Raw genomic sequence first — 12,557 nt, forward strand, 5'->3', positions numbered from 1 at the left:
CGTGATCTTCCGCAACGCCCCGTTTCGCCTACCACACAGCCAGGCTGCTCTCTCTTAAGCTGACTAGGCTGTACCTGGACTCCCAGCTGAGTATAAGGAAGCCACAGACCCAGTTCCTAGACTGTGGAGAGRAGAGAAGCTGAACTGCTGAGCAGGAAGCTGCTAAGTCTATAGAAAACAGAAGTAAGAGTCAATTTAGGATTTAAATATTTTGTCAATTCTCAACAGTTAAAAATAAGAGGACTCTTGGGAAAACTGGAGATGTGATCATGTGCTCCCACTGTACAGAAAGAGGAACTACAGCTACTAACAGCATTGTAGCAGACGTATCTGTAGATATGTCTGGTGGAGACAGATATGGAGGTAGATATGTACCCTTCCTGTGATCCTACCTGCATAGTGCACATCCCTGTGGTGGCTGGGAAGAACACTCAAGCCTTGTAGTTCTGTGTTCAGAGAAGACCATGTACATCTTCTACCCTCAAAACCTATCCACTCCCCTCCCTCCCTTTTTGTGTGTGCCTTGGATTAGCTTCTTGGCTCCTGCATCAGCTCAACCTCATCCAGCAGTGACAGAAAAGAGAGGGTCGCTCTGGTGACCTGTAAGAGAAACATAACATATATCTCCCCTCTGTTACTAACTGCATTGGATTGAAAAATGTCCCTCAGAATATGCTTAAATACAGAGTTACAAGAAAGACTGGCTTAGAGAGGCTGCTGAACTCGGCAAGATGCTCTGGAAGCTGCCCGTAACAGTCAACTTTTTAAAGCAACAGACACGCCCTCTTGTGGCCAATCCGACTATTATTCTTGCAGTTCTCTGCGTTAAAGCTTTATACAATATTCTTGAGAAGCAAAGCAATGCTGTAATCTAGGACACAGTTTTGTGAGATTCAGCTGGACCTGCAGAACAAGAAGAGAAATTTTGCTTATCACACAACATGCCCAACATGAGATAGCTGAAGTCATAAAATAAAGTTCAACCTACAACCCTACATCACTGGGTTTGGGGGGCAAGCAGTAGATAGTCCCCAAAGGTTAACACAGYTTTTTTTCAATACTGTGTTTCATCATATCGTAGTTCTTCTAACGTTATAAGTGCTATTAGCTGCAGCCACAACATAACAGTGAATAATATTCAGTAGCAAAAGGAAGACTAGAGAAAATATAGGCCCACTGCTGAATGGAGCAGGAGCCCTGGTGATGAAGGGTACAAGGAAGGCAGAGTTACTGAATGCCTTTTTTGCTTCAGTCTTTACTGCTAAGAGTGGCCCTCAGAARTCCCAGAGCCTGGAGATGRGAGAGAAAGTCTGGAGAAAKGAAGACTTTCCCTTGGTCGAGGAGGATCAAGTTATAGATCTTTTAGGCAAACCGGACATCCACAAATCCACGGGCCCTGATGGGATGCACCCACGGATACTGAGGGAGCTGGCAGATGTTGCCACTAGGCCACTCTCCATCATCTTTGAAAGGTCATGGAGAATAGGAGAGGTGCTTGAGGACTGGAAGAAAGCCAATGTCACTCCAGTCTTCAAATAGGGCAAGAAGCAGGACCCAGGCAACTACAGGCCAGTCAGCCTCACCTCCATCCCCAGAAAGGTGATGGAACAGCTCATTCTGGGTGTCATCTCCAAGCATATGGAGGAACAGAAGGTGATCAATACTTCAAGGATTCACCMAGGGGAAATCATGCTTAACCAATCTGATAGGCTTCTATGATGGAATGACTGGCTGAGTAGATGAGGGGAGAGCAGTGGACGTTGTGTACCTTGACTTCAGCAAGGCTTTTGACTCTTGTCTCCCATAACATCCTCCTAGACAAGCTCAGGAAGCGTGGGTTAGATGAGTGGACAGTGAGGTGGCTCGAGAACTGGCTGAAAGGCAGAGCTCAGAGGGGTGTCACCAGTGGCGTGGAGTCTAGTTGGAGGCCTGTGGCTAGTGACATCCCCCAGGGCTCAGTACTGGGTCCCATCCTGTTCAACTTATTCATCAATGACCTGGATGAAGGGACAGAGTGCCTCCTCAGCAAGTTTGCTGATGATCCCAAGCTGGGAGGARTGGCTGATACACCAGAGGGCTGTGCTGCCCTTCAGAGAGACCTGGACAGGCTGGAGAGCTGGGTAGAGAGGAACTTCATGAGGTTCAACAAGGGCAAGTGCAGGGTCTTGCTACGGAGGAATAACTCCATGTACCAGTACAGGCTGGGGGCTGATCTACTGTGAAGCAGCTCTGCAGAGAAAGACCTAGGAGTCCTGGTGGATGACAAATTGACCACAAGCCAGCAATGTGCCCCTGTGGCCAAGAAGGCCAATGGTGTCCTGGGGTGCATTAGGAAGAGTGTTGCCAGCAGGTCGAGGGAGGTGATCCTGCCCCTCTACTCAGCCATGGTGAGGCCACATCTCAAGTACTACGTCCAGTTCTGGGCTCCCCAGTATGAGAGAAACGGGGCTACTGGAGAGAGTCCAGCGGAGGGCTACGAAGATGATCAGAGGGCTGGAGCATCTGCCCTACGAGGAACGGCTGTGAGAGCTGGGCCTGTTTAGCCTGGGGAAGAGAAGACTGAGGGGGGATCTTATCAATGTGTATAAKTAYCTGAAGGGAGGGTGTCAAAGGGATGGGGCTAAACTCTTTTCGGTAGTGCCATGCGAAAGGACAAGAGGCAATGGGCAAAAACTAAACCACAGGATGTTCTGCCTGAACATGAGGGGGAATTTCTTCACTGTGAGAGTGACAGAGCACTGGACCAGGTTGCCCAGAGAGGTTGTGGAGTCTCCTTCTCTGCAGATATTCAAGGCCTGCCTGGATGCAACCCTRTCTWMCMTGCTCTAGGTGACCCAGCTWGAGCAGGGGGGTTGGACTAGATGATCTCCGGAGGTCCTTTCCAACCTTACCCGTTCTGTGATTCTGTGATTCTGTCCCTTCCAACCTAAACCATTCTGTGATTCTGTGATAAGCTGCTTGCTGCATAAAGAGTGCACTGGTGCACCACAACAGTACATGCAAGCATTACCCCCTGAATAAACCCTAACAGAAGGGCAAGAGAGAATTTAAACATAAGTGTTGCCACTAAGACTCTGAATCCTGCTGGTGGCTGCTAGGCCCTAACACTGAGTATAACAATGCCTCAGTATCAAAAGATATCCAGCCATCAAGAAGAAGACTGTAAACCAGAGCCCAGTGCTGTGTAGATCAGCTATCTGTGAACCAAAGGCCAGTTTTGTGATGCATGGATATATAACCTTAGCTCAGCTTGAATGAGAAAAATCATTGCTGAGCTTTAACGGAGAGAAACATAAACTACAGCCTGCAAGATAAGGAAAGCAGGAACAAAGGTGAAACTGCTGAATCAGTAACTTGGATAAATAGATAAATAAATAAATAAATAAATAAGAGAGAGAGGGGGGGGGGAAGAGGAAGGGAGGGAGGGAGGAACCAAAGAGTCAGAAGATGGAAACTCAGCAAGACTGAGGAATGGCCCATTCCAAGTAGTAACGGAGGCCAGCACTTCGCAATCTGGCTGGCAACTGTCTGGCCAGCAGAGATTCAGCAACTGCCTGCACCAGGGTGGTTGGTGACCATATTAATGCTTCACCAAGCAGCACATTTAATATAGGTATTAGCCAATAATTGGGTACTGTGTATGTTTCTACTTTCAAGTCTCAGCACACAGCAAAAGATGTCCAAAAAAGTGGCCCAAAGAGTAGAGGATTACAGTGCTATATGGAGAAGCTATAGAGCCTTTCATGCTATAGAACATGGGTGATAGAGTCAASATAGTGTTAAAAAAATATCTAAAACAGAGCTGAACAGCTAACAAGCACTGGATGTCAACATGTGGGTAACAGAGTCCTAAAATATAATCTGTGTGGAAGCAGATGAACTAGCTGACCATTCCCTTGCAGYCCTTCCACTAGCACCATCCTACACTGCATGCAGACTCTGGAAGCAGTTARGTGATCAAGCATTTAACCCATTCCACACTTCAATGGCTTCAGTCTATTCTTTCTCTGAGAAAACTCAGGGCTGACTCTTCCTCATCCAAAGGCAGAAGATGCTTCCCCCACCTCGAATTCCACACCTTGAATGCTGAATAAAAGACAACATCGGATCATAAGCTAATTCTGGATAGAAGGAATCTCAGGAGGTCTCTAGTATAACCCCTTGCTCAAAGCAGGGTCAGCTGTAAAATCAGACTAGGCTGCTCAGGGTTTTGGTGAGAAAGGTTTTCCTTATATCCAGTCTGAACCTCTTAAGTCTGTTGTCTCTCATCCTCCCACCCTGCACCCTGGAGTGGAGAYGTTCAAGAAGTAGGGCTAGTTCCATCTTCTTGGTAGCTTCTTCATAGGTATGGGAAGGCTGCTCTAAGGTCCCCCCAAAGCCTTCTCTTCTCTAGGCTTAACAAGCCCAGTTCCCTCAGCTTCTTCTCATAAACAGGGTATGGTCACCTTAGCTTCCAAATATCTCTTGGGCAAAGAAGTTCTAGGCAGGGTTATTTAAGCAGTCCCTAGGCGGAGCATTAAAACCTGTTAAATTCCTCAGTATCTTTTACTTTACGTTCCCTCCCTTTAGATAAGTGCCTCAGAAAGGGAAAAGCACACGAGAGGTTACAGGTTTGCAGCAGTGTAAGATGCAATTCCCATGAGAATTAATGTAATTGTCATGTAAATATCTTGGGAATTAACATATAACTCACATACAATTCCCATAAGCTTGTTCTGTCTCTAATCCTAACCCTCCCAACTGAAGGACAAGACACAGAAGAACATTTTTCTATACTCAGAGCTGGAGTAAGAGAGATCCTGTACTGTACAGTTTATGCTTTGAACCATCTCTCCTGTGACAGCAGAGAAGTAACAACCACAGAAGCAGAAGCTGGGGAGAATAGTACTCCTACCCTTTCTACTTGTTTGAATGACACTACATGTGGATGCCAAACTTCACTATGTCATCACCACTTCAGCATCACARGACCAAATACCATAACCCCTTGATTCAAATGAAAGGAGATATACATGGAAAAGACAGAGACAACAGCAGAGCGGGGAAAAACGCTCGAGAGATCCCATCATTTCACAAGAACTGGTTATCCATTCCTGCATTCAAGCACTGGCCTGCCTGAGGCACAGACATGGGAACAGGGAGCCAGGACACAGATCACAAACTAAATGGGCTCCAATATGAGAGCAGCAGCAGAAACTATCAGACCAGCTGCCTTTTATCAGCCACTTCAGGGCACTGACAAGGATGTGAGCTCTCCTGCTTTAAGAAAACAAATACCCAGTTCTTTGAATTCTTCTGTATAAAAAGTACACAGCTTCTGGATGTGAGGAACAACGCCCAAAACCTAAGTTAAACCTAGAAGAGTTTTTATTGTTAATGACTTGCCTTCACCTTGACAGACTCTAGAAGTAGCTTCAATTTTTCAGGCCTGCAAGTTGTTAGTTCAAGACTGTTCAAGAGTTTTTATAGTTTCATTTTTCTTTGCCAGTTAAGCCTCCTGAATATTTAAACAAATGCTGAGAACACTGTTACGAAGAATTGACCYGAGGGGAATGTATGTATGGAGAGATTTTTTTTTTCTTCTTCCCTGGAAGGCAATCTGTTCTGCAGCCAGCCTAATGTAGGCTTGGTAAAATCAAGTCAGTCAATGACAGAATGTTCTGCCAGGACCAAAGGACTGAGAAAGTTTTGCATCACATTTTACACTTAGCTGCTGGGTTCAAATCCCCCTTTAAGCAGAGATCTTGTTGAAGAAAAGTATTTTTCTCACTCTCTTGCCTCAGCAGTGCACTGTGTGCTTCTTCCTGATGGGCCTTCCAGAGGAAGAAGTCCAACTCTTATGAACAGCAAATCTGGCAAGAGTCTGCATATATATTTTGAGCTGGAGCTGCAACTCTGATGCTCTGTTTCTGATAATGTGTAACTACAATAATGCAGATTAAAGAACCTGAGAAATGAAGCAGAACACAGGCTATTTCCTTGTATTTTGATGAAGAGGCATCTTCTTTCCATTTCATCAGTGCAAGTCATTCTGAAACTAATGTGGGGAAATGTGACTTTTAAGCGTTTCCTAAAAAGAAACAACTTCCTGGTGAAGTTGTTAGGTGATTTGACAGGACAAGCTTATTGTAAAGGAGGAAACAAACAAACAGAAATACTAAAATATACTTGAGAGCATTTCATAATAGCAGAAAATGATAAAGTAGGAAATGGGAAAACCAAGCAGTATTTGCTTTGAGCTTCCTTACAGTGAACTGGACTTTCTAGGCTCTAAGCCATGTCCCTTCTAACCCAGGCATGAAGCCAGAGATTTATGAATACCCTATAGCCTACAGAATCTGCAGCCTATACTAATCAGATGATTTCTCACTCTGTAGAGGACAGTGAATGGCTGGGGCATAGTGAAAAAGAGTCCTCCTAAAATTCTCTCTGCGTATGATAATGAAAGGTCATTCTCCAGTGAGAGCCTCAAAACTGAATTTATGTTCATGATTCTCCATATCATTTAATGCTATGAGAACCTGAACTGATTATTGTAAATCAGCTTACGCAGTCTTATTTGGAACTTGATTTGATCCTTGCTGTCTTTCATCTTTAAACATTTCAGTAAAACACGAATGTGTAAGTAATGCAATATAGCTGCTTTCCTAGGGCTGCTACCATCTTTGTTGCTCTTTCTTGAACTTTAAACCAAAATCTTTTAGTATATGAAAAATCCATTGAAAATAGGATAACTAAACAGTGATTGCCCACTAAAACTGTTCACAGAAGAAACACCATAGAAGAAACACTTTTTTTTACACTTTTAAAGATTCCGTTTAAACTACAGCATCATATGGAAGTACCTCTTCCTTCACCCAGGAATTTAGGCTCCTACCAGGATGAATAACCAATATTAGACTTACAGTCTCTATGCATCCTATCACCACTGAAGTGCAGGACAAGTAAGTAGCTCCTTACTTGTTCATCTTCACATGAAATTATGAAGAACTGGAACTTTCTCAACTCCTTTGCTCGAAGTCTCTCCTTCATCACTCTTAGACATGTCAGAGTTGTTTCCTGGAAAACACATTATTAGGACTTAATATGTTGTATTGTTCAGTTGCTCATGAAAAGCAACAGATAGACTTCTATTTTGAATATGTACGGATAATATAGATTGATGGGCTCTAGAAAAGTAGAGACAGTGGAAATCACAAGACTAAGTACCACAGGGGAAGAGATCTGGCTGCTTTTGCAGTAAGAGCTAATGTACCTTTAACTTAATGAATACGTGGCAAGACAAAGTGCTGCGTGATATGGAGCAAACAAGTCACTGCCAGGAGGGGAGCGCGGGGGTGAGCCAGGCACAGCAATACAGTTGTTAGTGCCTGCAGCACAGACAAACCTCTGCACATAAGCATGCAGCAGGAGTTCAAGAAACGGGTTGGCACCAGTTGGTGAACTGGCTCAAGGCAGCAGCCTCACAAGGCAACAGGGTAAGAGARTAAGTAAATCAGAGCTCAGTTTCAGGTTCACCTGAAACTTTCTGCCCTGTGCTATTTTTGTATTCTTCCAAACTTGCAGGACTGGTTGGGATTACTGGAAATGTACCAGAACAATGGACTTCCAGTTCAAGTCTTATCTCTAGTTCTAAGCATTAGCTTTCACCTAGGTTTAAGAATTTCTTTGGAACCATTCCCAGCTCACAGCCCCAGCCCTGGAATGACACAAGAGCTATCCCAGAATGCCCTGTATCCAGCATGCTGCTAGCTTTACATTTAAACTGTTAGATGCCAAACATGGCACATAGTTAGCTCTGCTGCTCACTTCCYTAGTAGAAGGAGGCCATGTATTTTATACAGGCTTAGTTAATCACTTTGTTATCAGCTTGCCAATGATGACAACTTTTTTGGATACAAAATAGGAGGAGACTTTCCTGTCTGAAGATCAACAGATACATTAGTCAGAGGGGGAGACTCAGGCATTCATGAGCACAAGTTAAGCTTTCTTTGTGGACTTCTCTCTCATCACAGGTATCGTCTCTGCCCAGCTGCTAGGTTTTYATTGCTGTAGATTAATCATGTGCTCAGCTGCAGTTCATGGACATGTCCTCAGAGATCTGTTTTTATCCCAGGTGCCAAATCTCTTTTAGCAGAAGAATAAAAATGATCATTACTCTCTCTCCAGCTGGCCAGAAGAGGTCCTCTTCTCATAGAGTGTGTAACATCTTCCCTCTTTAGTTTCTAGTCTCTGGTTGGATCAGCTCTGGTGACTGCAGGCACTTTTTGCATCATCCCATTCCTATGGGGAATAGTTGGAAGCAGCATCTCCCAGGGCCAGAAACAGCCAGAGAGCAGAGCACACTAAGTGGGATGTTGCTGAGCTAACTCATGAATCATGCAGGAAGGGATGGGTGGAAAGATCATAGAGAAAGGTGGAAAGGTAGGGAACACTGCTTGGTCCAGCACTATTATAAGATCCTTAGGATCCCACAGTGAAGTGACCATGAAGCAGCATGCCAATGGATCACTTTACTGAGCACCTTGCCATGACTTAGTTGATATAGGAAAGAACTGATGAAAAGGTCTGCAGAGAAAGACYTCTAATAGCTGCAAGAATCCAAAACATATTCTGGTACGGATAGCACTTTGCTACCACAAATTCCTATTGTGGATACAAACTGAACATGGCAAAACTTTCTTGGCCTATGTTTTCGACCTGGTCCTTAAGCTGACCTTAAGATACTGTAAAACTGCAGCCTAAGATCTCTTTATCATTGTAATGATATAACAGAGCTTTTCACTTCTCACTGTTGGGCTATACTGAGTAGAGTGGGATAACAGTTATTCTATTCTGCGTGTCCTGATACAAAAGCACAGTAGCACAAAGGCAATTTTATATAAACAAGCTAGCAAAGCCAGGATTTGATATTGCTCAGTTAGTACCTAAAGCTTATTCAGGCAACCTGGCATTTATTATACCTGCTACTGTCATGCTGCCAGGGAAAAACATTTTCCTTAGTTAAATGAACTTTCTAGTGGATATTTCCACTAAAGACTTAGGTTCTTCAGTTTATTTACTTAAATAGCTGTTGAATTCTTCCTTATTATTATATACAAAGGCAATATTGGCATTAAAGATGATGCAATGAAATTTTACAAGTTACCTAAAACAATGTCTCCTTGATCTAACTTACACAGTCAAAAGTTGCATATATGTTTCCTAAGAATGCACTGAACTCGGAAGAATTGATTGTTTCAAGCACCTTCTTCCAGTTCTGGAATAAAATGCTGCTTCAGAAATAGCACTGAGTCCTTTGCAGCTTTTCTGGATTTGGAGACCCATGAYGATGCATCTTCTTGAACAAAGGCAGAATGATACAGGTCCTGATTAAAACTATGCAAAAACCGGCAGGTAAAATTCCATGCAATGAGAATTTGGGTTTAATAGGTGAAAGAYGCCAGTCTGTAAATCCCCACGCCGGACACCTAGCACAACGGTGGGGTTCTTTAAAATCCCAAGGACGATGCCACGCGAAGGCGTCTGCGTGAATGCCCGTAGGTTTGCGCAGATTAACTAACCAACTGCCCCGCGCTGGCGGCTGCACAGCATGGCTACGAAAGGCGGCTCCTGCCTCGCGCCAAGGACGTGGGTGCCGCTCGGACAAAGACGACACCATCCCAGTGGTGTCCGCCAGATTTCCTCTCTTGCTTCACTCCGAAGAACGCAACCCCCTAGGAAGAGGCAGGGCTGCCAAAAAGATTTGTTGGGGGGGGGGGGGAGGAAAATAAATAAGTAAATAAAATGGAGGGGCAACATCTGCTGACATTCACAGGCAAACCAAAGCACCTGTCCTTCCCTCGGTCTCCCGCGTGACGTTACGAAGATGAGGATTCATGCAAGGCAGAGAGACCGCGTCTAACTCACGGCACAGACGCAGGCAGCCCGACTTTGCCTCAGAGCGATGCGCTTCCAAGGAAAACAGCACAGTCTGGGGCCGGGGGCGGGGGGGTGGGGAGCAATTTAAACACAAGAGATCCAAAAAAGAGAAAAAAACAAACAAATACGAAGCAATAAATCAACAAGCGTTTACCACAGCTGAATCTCTCCCAGAGCCGGGTCACTGCCGAGAAGGGGGCAGCAAGGCGCAGTCGCCACGGCTGGGCTGCCCCCCACCCCCCCCGACCCTCTATACTGGCCATGTCCCCTCATCTGGCAAAGTCTGACTAATGACTGTGGCCTGCTGGAAAATGCATGTGAGAGAGGGTGTGGGGGGGAAGGGGAGGCTGGCAAGGCTCAAACTCAGCCAGCATCTCTGCTGCCGGCAMTGCCAGGCCGGGGGCAGGTGGCCCCCAGAGCCTTCCGGAAGGTTCTGCGGCGGCGGCCATGACAGRCAGCGGCCATGACACCTGGCTGGTATCGGCAGCTTGTTCTGAGGGGGCCRCGTGGGCAGCGAGCTACTGCGCGCRGGAGAGAAACGAGCAGACGGAGGCAACACGCAGTGTCGTAGCACCGCGTCCGCTGAGAGGACCTGGGTGATGCGGCCGTCCTGTGAACGCCGTTTAGGGACTCACCGGGCCAAAATGGCTAACCYTGCTGAGATGCGTTCGCTGTGCTCATGCGATCCCGACGGGGAGCTTTTAGCCGGGAAATACACCCACTGATCATGCTCTCCAGGATCCTGTCTATGGTACAATAAAATACAAATAGATTTTTGCAATTTTTTTTCTTTTGGTAGAAAAAATACTGGAGGTTAAAAGAAGAAAGATCTAAGTCAAGAAACCTCAGACCTGTTCTGCCACATTCACCACTGGGACATATACATATACGTGCTGATGTAGCTCCTAAAAGGGTTAATGGTATGTGCAGTCCTTTGGGGAGAAGAGTTGCCCGCATGTATAGTACTGCAAATGCAGTGGAATTTCTATGTAGTGAAGAAACAGCAAGCGCAGAGTAATGACAGAGAAAAAGTAATTCAGACATAAAACAGAAGATMATACCATTGCTGACTGGATCGTTTTTCTGTATCCAAACCATGGCAAGTTACTATATAGAGGCATCAATATTCTAGTATGCAACTAGAATCCAGGCTGAAACGAGACTTAAAGAAATGCATGACAAGCTGTACATTTGAGCAGCCTGTATCTTCACTTAACCTGGTCTATCAAAGCCTRTTCCTAACGTTTGATGGAAATGCTTCTACAACAGAACCCCTCTAAAATCAAGCAAATACATAAGACTAAGAAAAAGTTTACAATGTCAAACCACACTCCTGACAGAGACGACAACACAAGGTCTCAGAATTCAGATACAAATACTTACAGGAATAAATGAATTAGCCATAAAATTTACAGTTGTAGCTGYGAGGAAAAGATTTGGTGTAAATTAAATTCAGGCCCTATTACTGTGGGGAGCCCATTCTTTCATTATTTTATTGTCTAATAATAAGAGGCAAATAAACCACAGAGAAATATTTCCTAATCACTGAGAGTTTGCCAACTGTTTTACATCAGCTGCAATCTGGGCAAATGGTATTCTGCAGTAAAAATGCATTCTCGCATGTCACAGTAACACTCCTATGCAGGTGTTATCAGATGTGCAATTTAGATAACAATCTAAATTTCTGACTTCTACTACTTCCGAGCACTGGCTCATCTGGAGAGTATTGTTCTTTGTTCCTCGCACTGGTAAGAGAACTGCTTTTGGCTATTTATTTTCCCAAAAGGGATCAGAAAACTCAGGCTGTTGTTATGGAATGTAAAACAGTTTAAAAAAATAGTTGAAATAAAGTACTCTTTGGAAAGCAAGAAAAACTTTACAGTGAGCTGAGCAGAGATTAAATATATTTTAGGTTACTTAAAGAAATGTTCACATACTCCCAATGTCTCCCAAAACATGATGAGCCATAAGTATTTTTACTACTCAGATATTTGGCCCTAAGCTTCTCTAAACTGTGTCTTATAGCACTGGTTGGCATTTACTTCTCATGCATGAAAATATTGCAGAGAGCAAGCAAGGATTTCTACAGCTCTTGCTTTTTAAGTGAGCTGCCTGTTAAATTAAATACATGAGAAGCTTTTCAGGCCTGATATGCAATTTGTCCTCCTGCAAGTCCACGGATTTTATCCCTCTTGCAGTGGGATTGTATAATGATGGGAAAGACATGGATGAGCAATTGCGCTTCCATCCTACCCTTACCGCCTCTCTTTCTCCTCTTGAAGAGGGAGAGAGAGGTTTTTAATAAGGCAGCAGCAACAATAAAAACCAGTAATTTCAGACATGCTCCCAGCACTAGCATTAGCTAGTCTGCTCTAGCCTCCCCTCAAACTGAAGAAAAGCAGTACCAGCACATCCTAGCCCACCACTGGGGCCCCAAAAGCATTCACACAAAATGAGGCAAAAGCAGCAGGGAGGATTGTGGCATTCTCCCTCTCTGAATCCAAAGGGAGTGGACCATCTTCCTGTCTCAGAACAGAGAGCTTCAGGAAACACAAAAATCTTTACTGTGAGAAAGGGAAATAGACTGAAAACCCAACCAGCACTGTCCCGTCAGTCATCCACCCCTGGTTACTGGA

The 12,557-nt window shown here is 44.6% G+C and overlaps 1 long non-coding RNA gene across 1 annotated transcript; it reads right to left on the reverse strand.

The window, feature by feature from the left end:
* Positions 1–350: 350 nt before the first annotated feature.
* On the reverse strand, positions 351–11,515 carry LOC146584607 (uncharacterized). The gene is made up of 4 exons (XR_014898174.1): positions 10,575–11,515; positions 9,179–9,973; positions 6,906–7,059; positions 351–903 (listed from the first exon to the last, which is right to left on the reverse strand). It is a non-coding gene; the product is annotated as an uncharacterized LOC146584607 (long non-coding RNA).
* Between the last annotated feature and the right edge of the window lie 1,042 nt (positions 11,516–12,557).

This window comes from Rhea americana, unplaced genomic scaffold (assembly GCF_003343005.1).
Source record: "Rhea americana isolate MKP2758 unplaced genomic scaffold, rheAme1 scaffold_91, whole genome shotgun sequence".
Taxonomy (NCBI): Eukaryota; Metazoa; Chordata; class Aves; order Rheiformes; family Rheidae; genus Rhea; species Rhea americana.